Source organism: Heterocephalus glaber, unplaced genomic scaffold (assembly GCF_053883595.1).
Source record: "Heterocephalus glaber isolate CG9 unplaced genomic scaffold, H.glaber_assembly_v1.0 deba00000122, whole genome shotgun sequence".
NCBI classification, from domain to species: domain Eukaryota; kingdom Metazoa; phylum Chordata; class Mammalia; order Rodentia; family Bathyergidae; genus Heterocephalus; species Heterocephalus glaber.
Window position 1 is genome coordinate 83058289 of NW_028258138.1, and position 17384 is coordinate 83075672.

The 17384-nt window shown below is 42.7% G+C and overlaps 1 protein-coding gene and 1 pseudogene across 6 annotated transcripts in view; both read left to right on the plus strand.

Moving 5' to 3' along the window:
* Nucleotides 1-17384, plus strand: part of Dmxl2 (Dmx like 2) — a 141566-nt gene that overhangs the window by 35182 nt on the left and 89000 nt on the right. The window lies entirely within an intron of this gene.
* On the plus strand, nucleotides 4-17378 carry LOC147830535 (protein S100-A10 pseudogene; annotated as a pseudogene). The gene has a single exon (XR_015438872.1). The product of XR_015438872.1 is annotated as a protein S100-A10 pseudogene (transcript).

The following is a 17384-nucleotide window of genomic DNA, read 5'->3' on the forward strand; positions in this document are numbered from 1 at the left end:
AAACACTAGACAAATTAAAAAAAGAAACAAAAAAGCTAAAAAATTTTCCTCATGCATCCTCATTTTCGGCTTTCCCCTCTGTAAAACTGAGATAGCCCTGCTTGGAAAGTGGCCTGAGGAGTGGTTGTTGTGGTCTGGAGAGATGGCTCAGGTAGGGCAGCCTTGTGTGCAGTGGGCCTGGGCTCAGTCTAGGCTCTGGGGAGGAGGGGAGTTTGCAAGGACCTGGGGGATTCCCACACAGTAGATGCTTGCAGAATAACGGCTAGTATTGTTCTCTGACCTTAGCTCATTTACATTTTTAAAATCTAGCTTTTATGTTTTATAAAAAACATGTGTAGATGTAGTTAGGAAGTGGGATTGTTATACTGGATTCAGAATGAAAAGCAGCATTCTCCGCCTGATTCCCTCACTTTTACTTCCAGTGTCCTGAAGGCAGTTATTTGTTGAGCTGAATAGTTTTATATTTCCTTTCACGTCCCTAAGTAACCTGCTGTTTCTCCCATTTCTTGAGTTTTCCTCACAGTGGTTATGTATTGTGTTTTGCCTTTCTACTGTGGGAGCTGAGGCTTTTGCTCTCTTTTTTCCCTTCTTCAAGTCTTCCTGACCTCAAGATTTTTGAGCAAAATGGTATTGTTCACATTATTAAGATTGTATAAAATATTCTTCATAATTAATAATTGTTTCAGAACCAGTAATTACTTTGTTCTACCTTTGTTTCCTCTGTACCTAATTCATCCCCAGAATTGCTGACAGACTGAATGTTCTCCCGGTATAATCTCACATAGGAAGTACCCTGAAACGTGCTCTCTGCTCAAATCTGGCTTTGTCTCTCTGAGTTGAAAATAGCACAGCTAACATTTTGGGATTTTCTTTCAGCAGCCTTGGAATTCCCCTTGCCTTGTCCTTGTTAAATTCCCTCTTCAATGGAGGTGTCTCTGGGAGGCTCCTGAGGGAAGGTGAATGGGCATAAACATTTTTGAGGCCTTGCGTGTCTGAGAAATTTTGGTTTTGCTCTTGTGTTTGCTTCTGCTGGACATAGAATTGGGCAGGAAATTGTTGTCCTTCAGAATCTTTTAAGTCCTGGTTCTGTTGCCTCCTGGCTTTTGGTGTTGCTGTGGGACACATGGAGCCTGTGAGATGCACCCCGTCTGCAGCTTTGAGGTTTGGGGGTCTCCTCTCTCCTGGAGTCTGGAATCTCATCATGGTTCCCTGTGCCTCGGTGTGGGTCAGCCAAGGAGAGGGAGCTTCCGCGTCTGTGTCCGAGGAGGTCTGGCCTTGAGTGTGCACCCTCCTTTGCGGAGACTGCCTCTCGTCCTTTCCCGCTGTCACTTCCTTCTCTCTCTGGGTCTCTGCGTATTCACCTGTGGATCTTTCTGCACCAGCCCTCAAGTTTACTATTTTCTTCCTCCTCTGTTTTCCATCTCATTTTTATTTTTTCTATATTCTTTTTTTTTTTTTTTTTTTTGGTACCGGGGATGGAACTCTGATCCTTGTACCTGCACGGCACTCGACAGAACCACTGAGCTAAATCCCTGGGCCTCATTTTTATTATTTATTTATTTAATTAATTTATTTATTTTTGGTACCATAGGTCAAACTTGGGACCTTGTGCTTTCGAGGCAGGTGGCGGAGCATCATTTTTAAATTAAATTCTGGGAGAATTTTCTGCTTGAACTTTGAAATGAGATTTTTATGCCATGACATTTTTAACTTCCAAGAATTTTTTTCTTATTCTTTGAGTGATCCTTATAAAAGTGTACATTATAAAAGTTTTGTAGGTTCAAAGAGTATATAGAGAACTTGGTAAGGAATATGATAATAAGTGCACATGTACCCACTGCCCATGCAAACAGGACAAACACTCATGGGTCCTTCGTCTTCCTCCTGATGGCTCCTCATTTTCCTCCAGCCCTGTGCAACCAGAATCTTGAATCACATGATTACTGTATTGCTTTTTTATTTTGAAAACAGTAGCTTCACATGTATACACATTCATGTTTCCTTTGTTCCTTTTGGCTGTGAATATATTTTCCTTTATTTATGGACCCTTGCCATTTCTTTCCTTTTTTCCTCCTCCCCTCTCCCCCCTTCTCCCCCCCCCCCCATTATTTCTTCTTTCCTTTGGAGATGGGGTGTCATTATGTTATCCAGACTGGTCTGGAACTCCTGGGCTCAGATGACTCTCCTGCTTCAGCCTCCTCATATCCCCCTTACCGCCCCCCCCCCCAGTACTAGGGATTGAACCCAGAGCCTTTCCACTGAACTACATCCCCAGCCCTTTTTTATTTTTTATTTTGAGACAAGGTCTCACTGAGTTGCCCAAGCTGGGCTTGAATGTGAGATTCTGCCCCAGCCTCTCAAGAGTGCTGGGATTACTGACATGTTCTACCACGCCCAGCTGTGATAGGTCTCTTTTTTATTTGAAGGAGTTCTTCTTACACTCTCATCATCATCCTGTTTAGTTATGTGTGTCGCAAATGCATTTTCTTAATTTGGCTTGTGTTTCCCACTTTTTATGATGCCTTGAATGAAAGCATGAACACAGGTAGAGGAGTGTGGTGGACTCCTCATCTCTGTCCCCAGCTTCCGCAGTTACTGCCCAGCGGTCTTGTTCAGAGATGCAGCCCCTCTCAGTTGTATTATTTGGGCCAATATCCCTGTTGTCATTCATTTGTAAATATTTCAGTGCTTTTTAAAAAAGTACTTATAATTTATTTTAAAATATTATAATATGTGGTAGATTAAATGTAGTTTGAATCTTGTTTAGGAAGTTCTCAATTCTGAGAATGCTATGAGAGTATTCTCCATTATTTTCTTCTCAAATTAAAAAAACTTTTATAATTAACCCTGTGACCAAATGGATGCAGTCACAGTGCTGTTTACTGGGTACTTCATTCTTTGTGCATTGCTCTGTCATGTTGTTTCTCGTGAGTATTGAATAAGTGCCAGTGAGCATGTTGACATCTGTCAATGCCCCCAGTGCCCCTCAGGGACCTGGGCCGGGCCGGGTGTGGGTCGGTGCGCACTTGCTGCTCCCACAGCCCCTTTGTGCCTCGCCAGCCCCAGTAGTCAATACTCACAGACTTTGGCTGTTTTGCAGAATATTCACTTACAGCATTGTGGTTTTAAAGTGCCTTTCTCTGATTATTAATAAGGTGAAATGCCTGTTTTTACATTTATTATTTGGATGCCTGATTTAAAAGAAAATGGTCAGACTCTGGCCTATTTTTATTTTTATTTTTTTTATTTTTGGTACCGGGGATCAAACTCGAGTCCTTGCACTTGCGCAGCAGGCGGCGAAACCACTGAGCTAAATCCCCGGCCCTCTTGCCTATTTTTAAATGGTTGTTATCTTTTTTTCTAACTGATTTGTAAGAGGTCTTTATTCTGGATGTGAGCTCTTTGTTTATATGTTTTGCAGAGATTTTCTCCCACACTGTTACTTACTCACTTTGTTAATAGTATCTTTTGATAGTGTTTCAAAATTATCAATTTGTTTCCTTTAGGGCGTTGGTTTCTGAGATCTATTTAATAAGTTTTTCCTGACTTCAGACTCTGAAGATTTTTCCTATTTCATATAGTCTTCTAGCCCAGAGTTTCTAAAATTTTTTTTTATGATTTCCTTTATTCTGTGAATCCCCTTGGAAATCGAGTGAAGCCTATAACCTTCTTCACAGTATGATGATTTTTTTTTTTTTTGGTACTGGGGCTCGAACTCAGGACCTTGTGCTTGTGAGGCAGGCGACCAGCACCACTGAGTTACATCCCTGGCCCATGTTTGTTTGTTTTTTGAGACAGGGTCTTGCTATGTATTCCAGGCCTTGAACTCCCTATAGAGCCCAGGGAGCCTTAAACTCACAGCAATCCTCCTGCCTCAGCATCCCAAGTGCTGGGATTACAAGGGTGCACGACCATGGCCAGTGATTTTTAAAACCATAAAATTAAATTTATACAATTTCAAAGGAAGTAAATTACTAAACTAAACTTTGAAGAGATTAAAAAATACATTTGTAATAATAGACATTCGAACTTGGGACCTTGTGCTTGTGTGGCAGGCACTGGAACCACTGAGTTAAATCCCCGGCCGACATTATATACTTTTAATAAATGCATTCAGTAACAAAGTTACATTTAAAATATGGGTAAATTGTTTAATTGTATTTACTTGTATAGAGAATTAAAATGTACACATCTCACTTTCCAAAGTGAAGTTAGGTTTTCCAAGATGAGACAGTTCACTCACAGCCTTTTCATTTCATCCCTAGTTGTGAAAACATTCAACTTTACTGTTTGGTGTTTGGATAATTACCTTGCCTGGAAGTTGCATGAACATCATAGACAGGAAAACTGCACAACTTAGCAAGAAGTTTTCAATCATGTGCAGTTGATTTGTGTTTCCAGGAACTAACAGTTTACAAGCAGAGTGTAAAGCATATTTTGAGATAGCAGCACCTCTTGCATGATGTGGAACATTAGTGATTTCCAGGGCAGAGTTGCCTGTATGGTTCCACTTTGTTGGATAAAGCATTTTCTTCACCTAGCAGTTGTGAAAACAGAACTAATTGTAGATAGCAGTTGTTCTTCTTTATCCACGCCCATGGCACCTCCTGGACTTTGTGTTCTTGGTTTCTCTTGAAGCAGAACTTGAGATAAGGATTTGAGTGTAAGTAATTAATATGGAGAACGATCACAAATACACTGGGTCGAGGTGTCACGGCTCAAGCCTCTGGGTCCTCGCACACGTTTGTTCCTGACACGTTTTTCATGCACATCAGGAATTGGCACGGCTGGTGAGGACAGGACATCAGTCCTCAGCTTTCAGCCACCTCCTAGAAAATCATAGGCAGAGAGGCGTGAATGCTTCCAGTTGAAACTAGCACACCACAATAGCGAGGCCTGACAGGGTACCCGTGGTGCATCAGAGGTCTTTTATGTCTTGACTTTTATCCATGCACCTATGTGGAACATTTTTCATTTATGGCTAGGAAGAGGCCAACTCTAATTTTTCTGTATGGCTGCCCAATTGTCCTGCATCATTTACTGAAGAGCCTGTCCTTTTCTTCTTGCTTGGTGTAACCAGTCTGTCATAAGTCAGGTGTCCCTATTTCTGCGGGTCTGTTCTTGGCTTTTTTTCTCTAGTTGTCTTTCTTTGTAGCAGGGCCACCTGTCTTAATGTGGGAGCTTTTAAATTAAGTCTTGAGATCTCGTAAAGCAAGTCCTCCTATCTTGTTTTTCCAAGATTAGCTTGCCTGTTCTTTAATACTTTGTATTTTTATTAGTCTGTATTTGAAGTACATAATGGTCACATTCCTCGTGGAGAGTCGGTACATGTACACAACACATCTCAGTTCTTTTTACTTCTCCTTCCTTCCCTCCCCCAGCTTATATGTTCTTGGCCCTTTGTATTTCCATATAAATTTAGAATAAGCTTGATAAATTTTCTAAAACAGAAAGCCTCTTGATTTTGATTGGTGTTACATTGCCCCCGTCTTACAGGTCAGTTTGGGGAGAATTGGTATCATTGCAACATTTAGTCTGCCCATCTGTGAACATGGCATTACCATTAATTTATTTTTTAAATTTTTATTTCGGTATTATTTTTTTGGTACTGGGGATGGAACTCGGGACCTTATGCTTGTGAGGCAGGTGTTGGAACCACTGAGCTAAATCCCTGGCCCTACCGTTTATTTATAGTCCTTATTTTTCTCAGTAATGTTTTATAATTTCCTGTGTAGAGATCCTAAATGTTTATTAGATTTATTCCTAGGTATTTGATATTTTAATGCTGTTATAAATGACATTGTTACATAAATTTTATGTGGAATTAAGTTAATTTTACATTTGCACATTTGTTTATGCAAAACACTTTATGCTCTTAATATATGTAATACATATGTAATGATTTCTTTCTTTCTTTTTCTTTTTGGTACTGGGGATCAAACTCGGGACCTTCTGCTTGTGAGGCAGGCGCTGGAACCACTGAGCTAAATCCCCGGCCCTGTAATGATTTCTTACTAATTTTCAATATTGGTTATTCCAGGAGAGGTTTATATAACTTCTGCCGGTCTCCTGGGATGCTCTCAACTCAAAGTGAATTTTGTGTCACTAAGTAAAACTTAACAATAACTAGCAGTACTGTCACAGCAGCTGCCAGTGACAGGCGTTTGGGGCCAGGACTGTGGCCTCCAGGCTGCAGGACAGGCAGAGCAGGAGGCTGTGTGCAGCCCAGGCCTCCCAAGGACCAGAGCTGTGCACGCCCTGCGCCGAAGGCTGTGGGGCCACATGGAATGTGCGTTTTGGCCTCCCGAGGCCAGTTTCATGCTTACAGACCTCAGGGGAGTGTGTCCAGCAGCCAGCTGTAGCCTGGCACTTGTCCTTGCCCTCTCCTTATGCAGGGAGGGTTGTGTTTTAATAAATGGCTTTACTTTGCATGTAGGCACAGTCCTTGGGAGTTCTCTTGGCTGTAAGTGTGTGGGTCTAAAGTGACTTTGCTCCTTTGCAGGGCTGTGCTTTTGGACCTGGCAGGAATTTAAAACACGTTTCTGAATTTGGTGACATACACCTGTAATCCCAGCAACTTGGGAGCCTGAGGCAGGAGCATTGCCATGAGTTTGAGGCCAGCCTGGAGTACATAGCGAGACCCTGTCTCAAACAAAACAAAACAAAAACCCCACATTCAGTGCCCCTAGGTATTGGTGGCTTCCCTGTGGCAGCCTGGTCCCCTGCTTCAGCATTTGTGCACTGTGCTGCTTGCTTGAGAAAGTAGATGCAGCCTGGGGATTTAGCTCAGTGGTTCTGGCACCTGGCTTGAAAGTGTAAGGTCCCGAGTTCGATCCCTGGTACCAAAAAAAAAAAGAGAAAGTAGATGCAGCGGGAATGCTGCTTGAGAGGCTCCTCCCCCTGCCTGTGCCTGTCCCTTCCACTGGTGTTTGTGTGCTGACATCCACAGACCATTTTGTGACAGGGTCTCCCTAAGTCACTAAGTTGCCCAGGCTGAGCTGGAACTTGCCATCCTCCTGTCTCAGGCTCCCCAAGTGCCAGGATTTCAGGTATGTGCCAGCATGCTTGGCTTAAATGCTGCTTCTCCATGCTGATGTTTTTCATGTGTCCTTTGCTTGTTAGTGCTCTCTGGAGCTCTGCTCCCTGCCCCTCAATCCCTGCATGGCTCCATCTTCAGAATAAAGCCACAGTCTGCTTGTTCCTTACACCCCCATAGGACAACCTACTCGAAGCCACACCCATTTACCATGCATATTACTATATTAAAATGTTAATACAGCAATTCCCCCAGCTTCTGCTGTTCTCTCCTCTCAAGGCAGTAGCTGGAGTACTCATTTTGAAATGTAAGTCAAGTCATGTTGCTCTGTTCAGAACTGTCAGAGGCTTCCCAGTTCTTTCCTGAAGCCCGGGTCTTTGACAGCCTTCTGGGTCCAGGCCTTACCAGGCTCCCATCCGTCCTGGCCACATCTCTTTTGTTCTCTGCCTTGCATGCTGGACTTGGCCAGCAGCACTTATGGTTCCTACCCAGGTTTGTACCCTGTGGTTGCCTCTCCTTGGGAACCACCTTGCTCAGCCCTGAGGGGCTTCCCTGAACTCTTGGATGCCAGCATCTCAAAGAAGCTTTCTCTACTTGCACTCTTGGAATTGTATTCCTTCTGCCCGCCTTCGTTTTACTCAGAATACTTAGCAGAAGTGTTAGTTTTCTTTCCTAGCATAGCTGAAGGCCGTGTTTACTTTGCTCCTGTGGGTTAGGGGTTCTGGCGTGGGTCTCGGGGTGCTCTGATCAGGGTTGCAGAAGCTTATAACGCAGACATTCCTTGTACAACAATTGAATTCTGTTCTTGCGACCTAGACTGGGTCACTACATGAGGAATTTTAACAGTAGTATTGTATGTACATTACAATATCCAGAACAAAGAAATAGTGAAAGTCCAACTTGATGGCTTTGCTTTTATTTACATAACTCTTATATGCAGTAATGTAATAATGTATAACAGTATAAACCAGGCATGGTGGTGCATGCCTGTAATCTCAGCATTTGGATAGGCAGAGGCAGGAGGATTGCTGTGAGCCTGGGGTATCTAGAGAGTTCAAGGCCAACCTGAAATACATAGTGATATCCTATCTCAAAAAAAATATATAAAAATAATAAAAGAACATGAAACTACAGTGTTGTACAGTAATATCAGCAAAAATTATGGTACTAATAAACAAAGTGTACTGTACAAAATAAAGACAGGTTGTAAGTCTGAGAGTCACTAACTAGGCTGGTCATTAATGAGGAATATCTTCAAGTGGTCAGGTGGGCTGGACCTGGCTCACCTGGAGGCCTGACTGGGAAGAATGGGCTTCTGGGCTCACTTGGGCTGCTGGTAGAGCTCTTTTTTTTTTTTTTGGTACTGGGGATCGAACTCAGGACCCTGCACTTGTGAGCCAAGTGGTGGCACCACTGAGCTAAATCCCGGGCCCTGGAGCTCATTTCTTCCCAGTCGCATGCCTGAGGGGTTGATTGGGGCTGGGCCTTGCTGGGCTCCCTTCCCTTCCTGGTAAGGGCGCTGCCTGTGGTTAGGCTACACAGGGCACAGAGCCAGAGGCAAACAGGAAACAACAAATACAGCAAAAATCGGGTGAAGGGCGCACAGGTAATGGGGAAAAAATAAGAACCAAGATACATCATGTACAGGTACAAGCACTCAATGATAAATGTAAATGTATTGTATACCTAAAATGTACCAATAAAAGAATTTAAGCAAAAAGAAAAAGAAATAAGTTGGAAGGAAAAACTGGATTTTAAAAGTAAACTCCTAAAACTTTTGATAAACCAGCTCAGTCATCTTCAAAACAAAAAATTTACTTAAAATTTCTTGATAAGATGCATAGATTCACAGAGACTATGTACAAGAGGCATAGGCTAATAAAGGGAAGAATCATAGGAAAAAGTTTGAAAAACTAGTAAATTCCTGCGTTGGATGTACAAAACTTAACAGCTAGTACCCTATTCCTTCTGGAATTCGACCACGGAGAGCACCCCTGGATCTGCCCTTTTGGAACTTGTATTTCTTGGCATTGCTGCCCGAGTGGATGGCAAGCAATAGCAGCCGTGCTTGACTTCCCCAGTCTGGCAGGCAGAGCTGGGATAACTCACGCAGAGCTGGTCCAGCGCTCTGCTCCAGGCAGCTCTTCGTTCCTGGCACCGTGGAGCTGCTCTGCATCTGGCTGGGCAGTGACCACGCCAGGGAGTGCGTGTCCTGCTGTCCTCTCATGACTCATCCTTCACCGGCCTGCAGGCTCAGCCTCATCCCCCAGTACCTGCCAGCGAGCCCTTCCAGGGCCTTGAGTGTGCCATGTGCTTTCCAGGTGCCCATCTCCCTGTCCTGGGAGTGCTCGTCCTTCCCCGTTCTTTGTGTTCCTGTCTGCTGTGAGTCTCTGCTCTGAATGTAAAGATCACTTCTCAAGGAGACTTCTGGCCTCCCAGACAAGCTCACATCTCCCAGTTCAGTACTTTCCTGGCATCCTCTGCTTCTTGCTACAATTCCATTTCTCATAATTATAATTAAACAGTAATTTGTATGCTTACTTAATGTGGTCTTCCCTTCTAGAGAATAAGTCCTGTGTGATTAGAAAATTTATTGTCACTTGGGCACAGTGGTGCATGCTTGTCATCTCGGTCCTCTCAGGGGCTGAGGCAGGAGCACTACAAGTTTAGGCCCAGGCTGGGCAACTTAGCAACTTAGTGACTCTCAAAATAAAAAATTTAAAGGGCCGGGGATGTAGCTCAGTGGTTCTGGTGCCTGCCTCGCAAGCGCAAGGTCCCAAGTTCAATCCCTGGTACCAAAAACAAAACACAAAAAACCCCAAAAATAAATATGAAAAGGACTGGTGATCCAGAAGAAAAAGATTTATCATCTCTGTCTTGCAGCCTGCCCCAGTTATATCCCCATCAGTTCACACAATGCCTGCATTCAATAAGTGTGGTTCTTGTTACTGTTCTATAGTTTTATAGGGGAGGTAGTAGCTCATCGTCTCTGACCATTTGTGTGTTGCATTTTGTTTTTAATTCTGACATGTTTTGAGAGCTATTGAATCAGTGGTTTCTTATGAAATATATCAGAAGGTACGTGACTGGGCTGGATTAAGAATAGTACTGTATGTTTGGGCTGGCGTGTGTGCCTCAGGGATGGAGGACTGGCCTGGCCTGTGGAGGCCCTGGATCCTTGGTGAGTTGATCCAAATCGAAGGGCTCCTCCCCTCCCTGAAGAACTGTTACCATGTTCACCCAGCTGAGGAAGGTATTGCTTATCTTCTAGAGTCTTCCCTGTCCTGGCCAACCCTTTCCCATATTCCTCTTGATTCTTATGCCGCTGTGCTTACTGCTTGTGTGGTGTTTGCCTCCCTTCTCCCAGCTGCCTGCATGCTTGGCTTGTTTTAGGGTGTCTGGTCTATTGCCGAGGTCATCTGGCCTTTGAAAGCTACTGTATTAAAGACCCATGTTGGTAATCATTATTCACTGTCTGAGCCTCTGCCTCTGAGCCCGCATCCCTGATGCCCCCCAACCAGCCCCAACCCTGACAGCGCATCCAGTTCTTCTGGATGAGCCTGCCAGCACCTCAGGGCCATCGTCCCCCTGCCGCCTCCATAATGCTCAGTCTTCTTTTCGTTGTCACTTTCCCCATTGTTTTAGCCCTGTCTCCCTCAGATTTTTTTTTTTTTTTTTTGGTACCAGGGATTGAACTTGGGACCTTGTGCTTGCGCGGCAGGCGCTGGAACCACTGAGCTACAACATCCCCTCAGATTCTCTTGATACAGGACAGAAAGGAGCTTTGGAACTTTGGCTGTTTGTCCTGCAGGTCTGTTCCACCTCTGTGAGCAGAGCCCAGCTCCTGGAGTCCCAGACAAAGAGGACGACAGTGTATGTCTCCCCCACCTCTGCCCATGAGCAGGGCTGCGGCTCAGGTGTCCTGAGACTCGAATCCAATCACTTTCAGGATTTTTAATATGAGTTCTTTGAACACTTTTGCTGATAAAAATCTGTTTAAAAAATAAATGTAAATTAAATTTTTCTTGGGTTTAAGGGTATTTGGAATTTTTATCCGAGCTGGTAAAATCTTAGTAATTAAAAAGCCATTTTTGGGCCTGGGATTTAGCTCAGTGGTTCCGGTGCCTGCCTTGCAAGTGCAAGGTCCTGAGTTCGATCCCCGGTACCAAAAAAAAAAAAACAAAGCCATTTCTCCCCACAAGACTACCTGAATAAATCTTTAGCCCAAGAAACTTAAAAAAATTTTGGTTTGCTTGCTAAGAAATATTTATTAAAATTCTGTTTATTTTCATAAAGTTATATTTTGAATACTTTAAAAAATAACAGGGCTGGGGATTTAGCTCAGTGGTTTTGCTGCCTGCTGCTCAAGCACAAGGACCCGAGTTCTATCCCCGGTACCAAAAAAGAATAAAAAACCCCCCAAAAAACCAGTTGGTTATTTTATCAAATTTATGTGTAGTGTAAAATATTCTGATTTCTTTAAAAAAAAGTTTAGTAGGCCGCCGCCCGCCTGCCGCCCGCAACCCGTGTTCCCCAGTTTCGACAGACTTCACCAAAATGCCATCCCAAATGGAGCATGCCATGGAAACCGTGATGTTTACATTTCACAAATTTGCTGGGGACAAAGGCTACTTAATGAAGGAGGACCTGTGAGTACTCATGGAAAAGGAGTTCCCTGGGTTTTTGGAAAATCAAAAAGATCCTCTGGCTGTGGACAAAATCATGAAGGACCTGGACCAGTGCCGAGACAGCAAAGTGGGCTTCCAGAGCTTCCTTTCACTAATTGCAGGCCTCACCATTGCGTGCAATGATTATTTTGTAGTGCACATAAAGCAGAAGGGAAAGAAGTAGGAAGAATTGAACATTTACTCCTGCCCAGATGAGAGTTCTCCCAAAGGGCCACTTACAGAATCTGCCCCTCAGTTTCCCCTTGTATGAAGATTTCATGAGCAGATCAGGACCCTTAGAAAATGTACAAATAACATTCAACTCGCATTGGACAAGCAGAGAAGGGAAAGTTAGTTAAATGGTAGATAAGCTTTTGATTTTTATATTGTTTGTATCCTCTTGCCCTCAATAAATAAAGTCTTTTTTTTAGTTCCGGAAAAAAAAAAAAAGTTGGAAGTTTACTCCTTTGAGTGAAAAAAACAGAACAAAACAGAACAAAACAAAACTGGGCTTTCTGAGGGCTGGGACAAGATTTCTTGAGAGGCGATCTGGGAGAGGAATGGGAGGCCTGCAGGTGTTGCAGAACTCTGTGCCCCTCAAGTGCTACTCTGTTCTAGGTTCAGTGCTCTGACTTTAAGAAGGGACTGCCAGCTGTGATAGTAAATACCAGGAATCCCAGCAAAATACTGAACTAACACAACCCAACTTACCAGTCCTTTTTTTTATTGGCACTGGGGATCCAACTCGGGTCCTTGCACTTGCGAAGCAGGCGGCAGAACTACTGAGCTAAATCCCCGGCCCTTACCAGTCTTTTTTACCCTTTCAAGATGGAAGTATCTTTAGTGTCTTTTTAAAAACATAGTATGAATTTAGTATTAAGAATGTGCAGAGAATTAAATCCCCTGCCAGACAGCCCAGCTCACAATCAAAAGTGGCCGTTGTTTCCCTTTTCATATACTTTCAGATTCTTTTATGCCTTTGTGAACCACGTAGAAGTGTGTGCATACACATACTCAAGGTCCTTGGTCTGATTTTCGTAACATATTGTAGGTAGGTTTCATATCAGTTCACAAACATCTGGATTCTTTAAAGGTGATGTAATTTTGTATTATATCAGTGTACTGTAATATAACTTAGCCAGACAACTCCTAATGAACTCTAAATGCTTCTTATTTTTTTTCCTCTCCAGTACTGGGGATCAAACTCAGGACCTTGCACTTGTGAGGCAGGCACGGTGCAACTAAGCTAAATCCCCAGCTTTTTTTTTTTTTTATTGCTATTAAAAAAAATCCCTTGTAGACAGATCTTTGTGGTATAATTACATAAAGTTGAATATATTTTGAGTGTATGGTTCAGTGCTTTTGACAATGTGAAGACCCATGTAGTGTCACCATCAGGTTGTAGAACATCTCTGTCGTCTCAGAAGACTTCCTCCGGCCTCTCCCCTCACTGCCCCACTGGTCCCGGTAGCAGTTGCTCTGTGCTCTGCCCCTGTTAGAAAGCACTTTCCTTGGCTTTCATCGAAGTGTAACTGTTCAGTGTGTTGGACTCCTTGCATTTTATGTTTTTTGAGATTCATCTCAGGTCTGTATGAATAGCTTGGTTCATTTTGTGGACACATCATAATTTGTTGGTGCATTCATCTTTTGAGGGACATTTGAGTTACTTGGAGTCTTAGGGTAAAATGAGTAAAGCTGCAGTGACCATTTGTAGCCTTTGTAGGCCCTTAACATTTCTCCTGGTTACAGACAGCTAGGAATAGAAGTGGTGTCATATGTGCTTCACAGAACAAGGCAGACCCAGTACAGACTTGTCCATTTGCACACACACCACAGCCGTCGCACAGTGTCAGTTGCCATCACTTGGTGGTGTCAGCCTTTTGAACCTCAGTACTGTCAGCCTGTGGTGGTGTCGGCTTCTGTGAGAAGGCGCTGAGATTTGATCCTCTTACCTTGTGTGTCGGTGTGTCTGTCATTTGTGAGGAATTGACACCTTCTCATTCGACCTTGGGAGCCATGAACATGCTGTATTTATGTATTTGGGTCTTTAATTTCATTTAGCAGTGTTTGGTAGTTTTCACTGTACATGTCTTACACATAATTTTGTTGGGTTTACTTTCCTAATGTAAAGATATTTTTGAAAAAAATTACATTTCTGATTGTTGTTAACAAAAATGCAGTCGATTTTAAAATTTTGATTTTTAGTCTCATGATCTTGCTTATCAATTTTGGCAGCTTTTTTGTAGATTCTTTAGGATTTTCTGTATAATCACATGAATAAAGACAAATTTACTTCTTCCTTTTGAATCTTTTTGCTTGTTTTTCTCCTTCCCCAATTTATTGCGAAGAGTAGGACCTGTAAATATTGGATGGGCTAATGAGAGCAGACACCCTTGTGTGGCCCTCAGTTCAAGGGAGAGGTGTTTTTGCCCTTATCTGTGGTGCAGTTGTAGGGTTACTGAAGCTGCCTCAGTCAGGTGAGGACATTTCCTTATTTTCTATGAGTTTTTTGCTTTCCTATGAGTGCCTCATTTTGTCAAATGCTTTTTTTGCATAGCTTGAAGTGATAAGAGTTTTTTTTTTTTTAAATTGCATTAAAGGGCTGGGGATTTAGCTCAGTGGTTCTGCCACCTGCCTTGCAAGCACAAGGACCCGAGTTCGATCTCCGGTACCAAAAACAAAAACAAAAAACAAAAACAAAAAATTGCATTAAAATGCTGAATTTTAGTGATTAAATTTTCAAATGTTACTTAGTCTTGCTGAGATAAACTCAACTTGATCAGAATGTATTGGGTTTTTTTTTTTCTTGTGGTACTAGGGATTGAACTCGGAACCTTGCATTTGCGAGGCAGGCAGCAGAACCATTGAGCTAAATCCTTGGCCCATGATTTATATTGTTTTAATAAACTGTTGGATTAGGCTTGCTAGCAATTTATTTATTTATTTTTATTTATTTATTTTTTTGGTACCAGGGATCGAATTCGGGCCCTTGGGGTTCCACAGCAGGGGGCGAAACCACTGAGCTAAATCCCTGGCTCTTGCTAGCAATTTATTAAAGATTTTTTTTTTTTTTTTTTGGGTACTGGGGATTGAACTTGGGTCCTTGTGCTTGCACAACAGGCGGCGAAACCACTGAGCTAAATCCCCAGCCCTATTAAAGATTTTTGAATCTATGACTATGGAGGTTTTTTTTGTTTTTTTTTTTGGTACCGGGGATCGAACTCAGGACCTTGCGCTTGCGAGGCAGGTGGCGGAACCACTGAGCTAAATACCCGGCCCATGATTTATTGTTTTAATATACTGTTGGATTAGGCTTGCTAGCAATTTATTAAAGTTTTTTGAATCTATGACCATGGAGTTTTCGTTTGTTTGTTTGTTTTTGGTACTGGGGATCGAACTTGGGACCTTGCGCTTGCGAGGCAGGCACAACCACTGAGTTAAATCCCCAGCCCAGCCATGGAGTTTTGATCATTTGTACTTTGTGTGTTTGGTTTCAGTATCTCAGTAATAATGTTGCTTTATTCAGTGAGTCTTTTCAATTTTCTGGAAGAATTTGTGTAGGATGTGTGCTGTTTCTTCCTTAAGTATATGGTAAAGCTCATCAGTGAGCTCTTTTGGGTCTAGGGTTTTAGTTTTAGGTTTTTAAAATTTCTTTTTCCAAAGCTGCAGGTGGATTTCAAAGTATGATGACAACAACCATCCTTAATAGATGTAAGACTCTTCAAATTTTCTATTTTTTTCCTTTATTTTGGAAATTCAGAAAAATTTGTGTGTTTTACCTAAATTATTGATTTTTTTAGTATAAAATTGCTCATAATATGATTTTCCTTTCTTCTTCCTTCCCTCTACCCCTCCCTTTTTCTCCCTTCTCCTTTCTGCCCCCCCCCTTTCCCTCCCTCCCTGCCTGCCTGCTCTCCTGGTGGTCCTTGCACCCAGGACCTTTCACATACTAGACAAGTGCTCTACTACTGAGCTGCATCCCCAGCCTCCCTTACTTGTCTTGTAATGTTTGTAGGATCTGTAGTCATTTGTGTTTCTCTAGAATTATTTTTGGTCATTCTACGTTGAGAATGATCTATTTCATTGATTTTTTTCCAAATAACTTTGGATTCACTGATTTCTCCTTACTTTTTGTTTTTCATTTAATCGCTTTTCTTTCTTCCTCATGTATACTTGCAGTGGGTTCACTCTCAGTGGGCTCCTTACATCTGTTGACAGTGGGTTCTACTTAAAGCTCACTTTTTCACTAGGTGCTTAAGGTAACAGCTTAGACCATGGAAGACCTCCCTTCTTCATTCAGATAAACATTTAAAGCTGTCCCTTCCTTCTGCGTACTGATGTCACTGTAACCCCTGCATAATGATATGCTGTATTTTCATTTTTATGGTCCATATTTTAAAATTAGAAATGTTTTGTTTAGTTTCCATAGTTGGGAATATTCTAGGTATCATTCTGTTATTGATTAGTAATTCAATTCCCTTTTGGTTTAGAGTTTCAGGCAGTGACAGACAAGGGGGGCAGGAGATGAGATGGGGACTGGTTGGATGGTGAGAAGGGATGGGGTACCACTGCTTGTGGGGCTCTCGCCCTTCCTCGGAGGTGCTGCTAGGGTGTTTATGGCACACGGACTGTCTGAGTCCATTGCCATAGACTGTGCTCTCACCATGACCACACGAGAATGGTGCTGAGATGCAGATGCACCTAAAGGAAGGCGGCCAGGACAGTGTTGGTTGGTTGTTTCAGAGTAAGTACTTAAAAGGGTTAGGTATGATTCAAATGGCAAAGCAAGTGAGATGTTACGGAGGCCTGGGTTTCAGTGTGTGGTGTCAGCGGAGAGTGAGTGCCAGGGTAGAAAGACATGGAGGTGTTTAGCTGGCCCGGATGAAAATATTGGTCTATGCTTTTGAAGAATACATCCTTTCAGTATTTCTTAGAGGTTGATAGTTTTGCATAAATGCTGGCATTTGTTATTTCTCTCCCTGTAGTTTTCACTGTGAAGGATGAAGTACCTTAAAGTAGACAGTTTGTGTTTAAAAAGATAGTTATTTAGGCCTTTAATGAAATGGTCAGAACTAAGTAGATGATAAAGTGAGTTTCTCTGTATACCTGTGAGTTTCTTACATGGACATAGAAGTGATTCCTGACAGCTGCCTAAAGGCTTTCTCATCACTTAGAGTGAGAATCAGAAAACCATTTGCCTGTGCACGAAAAATGCTGTTACATTTTGAGGGGTTGTGAGAAGAAAGAAGAGACTGTGTCACAGACCTGTTTGGCCCATATAGAAAGTTTGCTGGTTCCTGATTTAGAGTGGGAGCCAGTTCTGTGGCAGCTTCGCCCTGGTAGACATGTTCCCAGGGGACATCGTGCTGTCATGACTGTGCAGGGGCGTGAGTCTTCTTGTCCTTCATTAGCTTGCCACAGCGTAGCGCCAGACTCGGCTTCAGTGACCACAGGTCTTGAGAGCGCATTTGGTGCTCATCCCCACTAGAACGTGCAGAGAAGATTGCTGATTAACGCGCCGTATGTCTGTCTTCCAGAATAGTGTTCTTGAGAGCAATAAATGTCATTGTAGATACGATTTTGTCCTGGGTATGGGTTAGATACACTGTATCTTAGCTTTGAAAACTGCATTTTGAATTGTGTGTGTACAAAATAAGTGTATGTGATGTAACTGTTTGCAG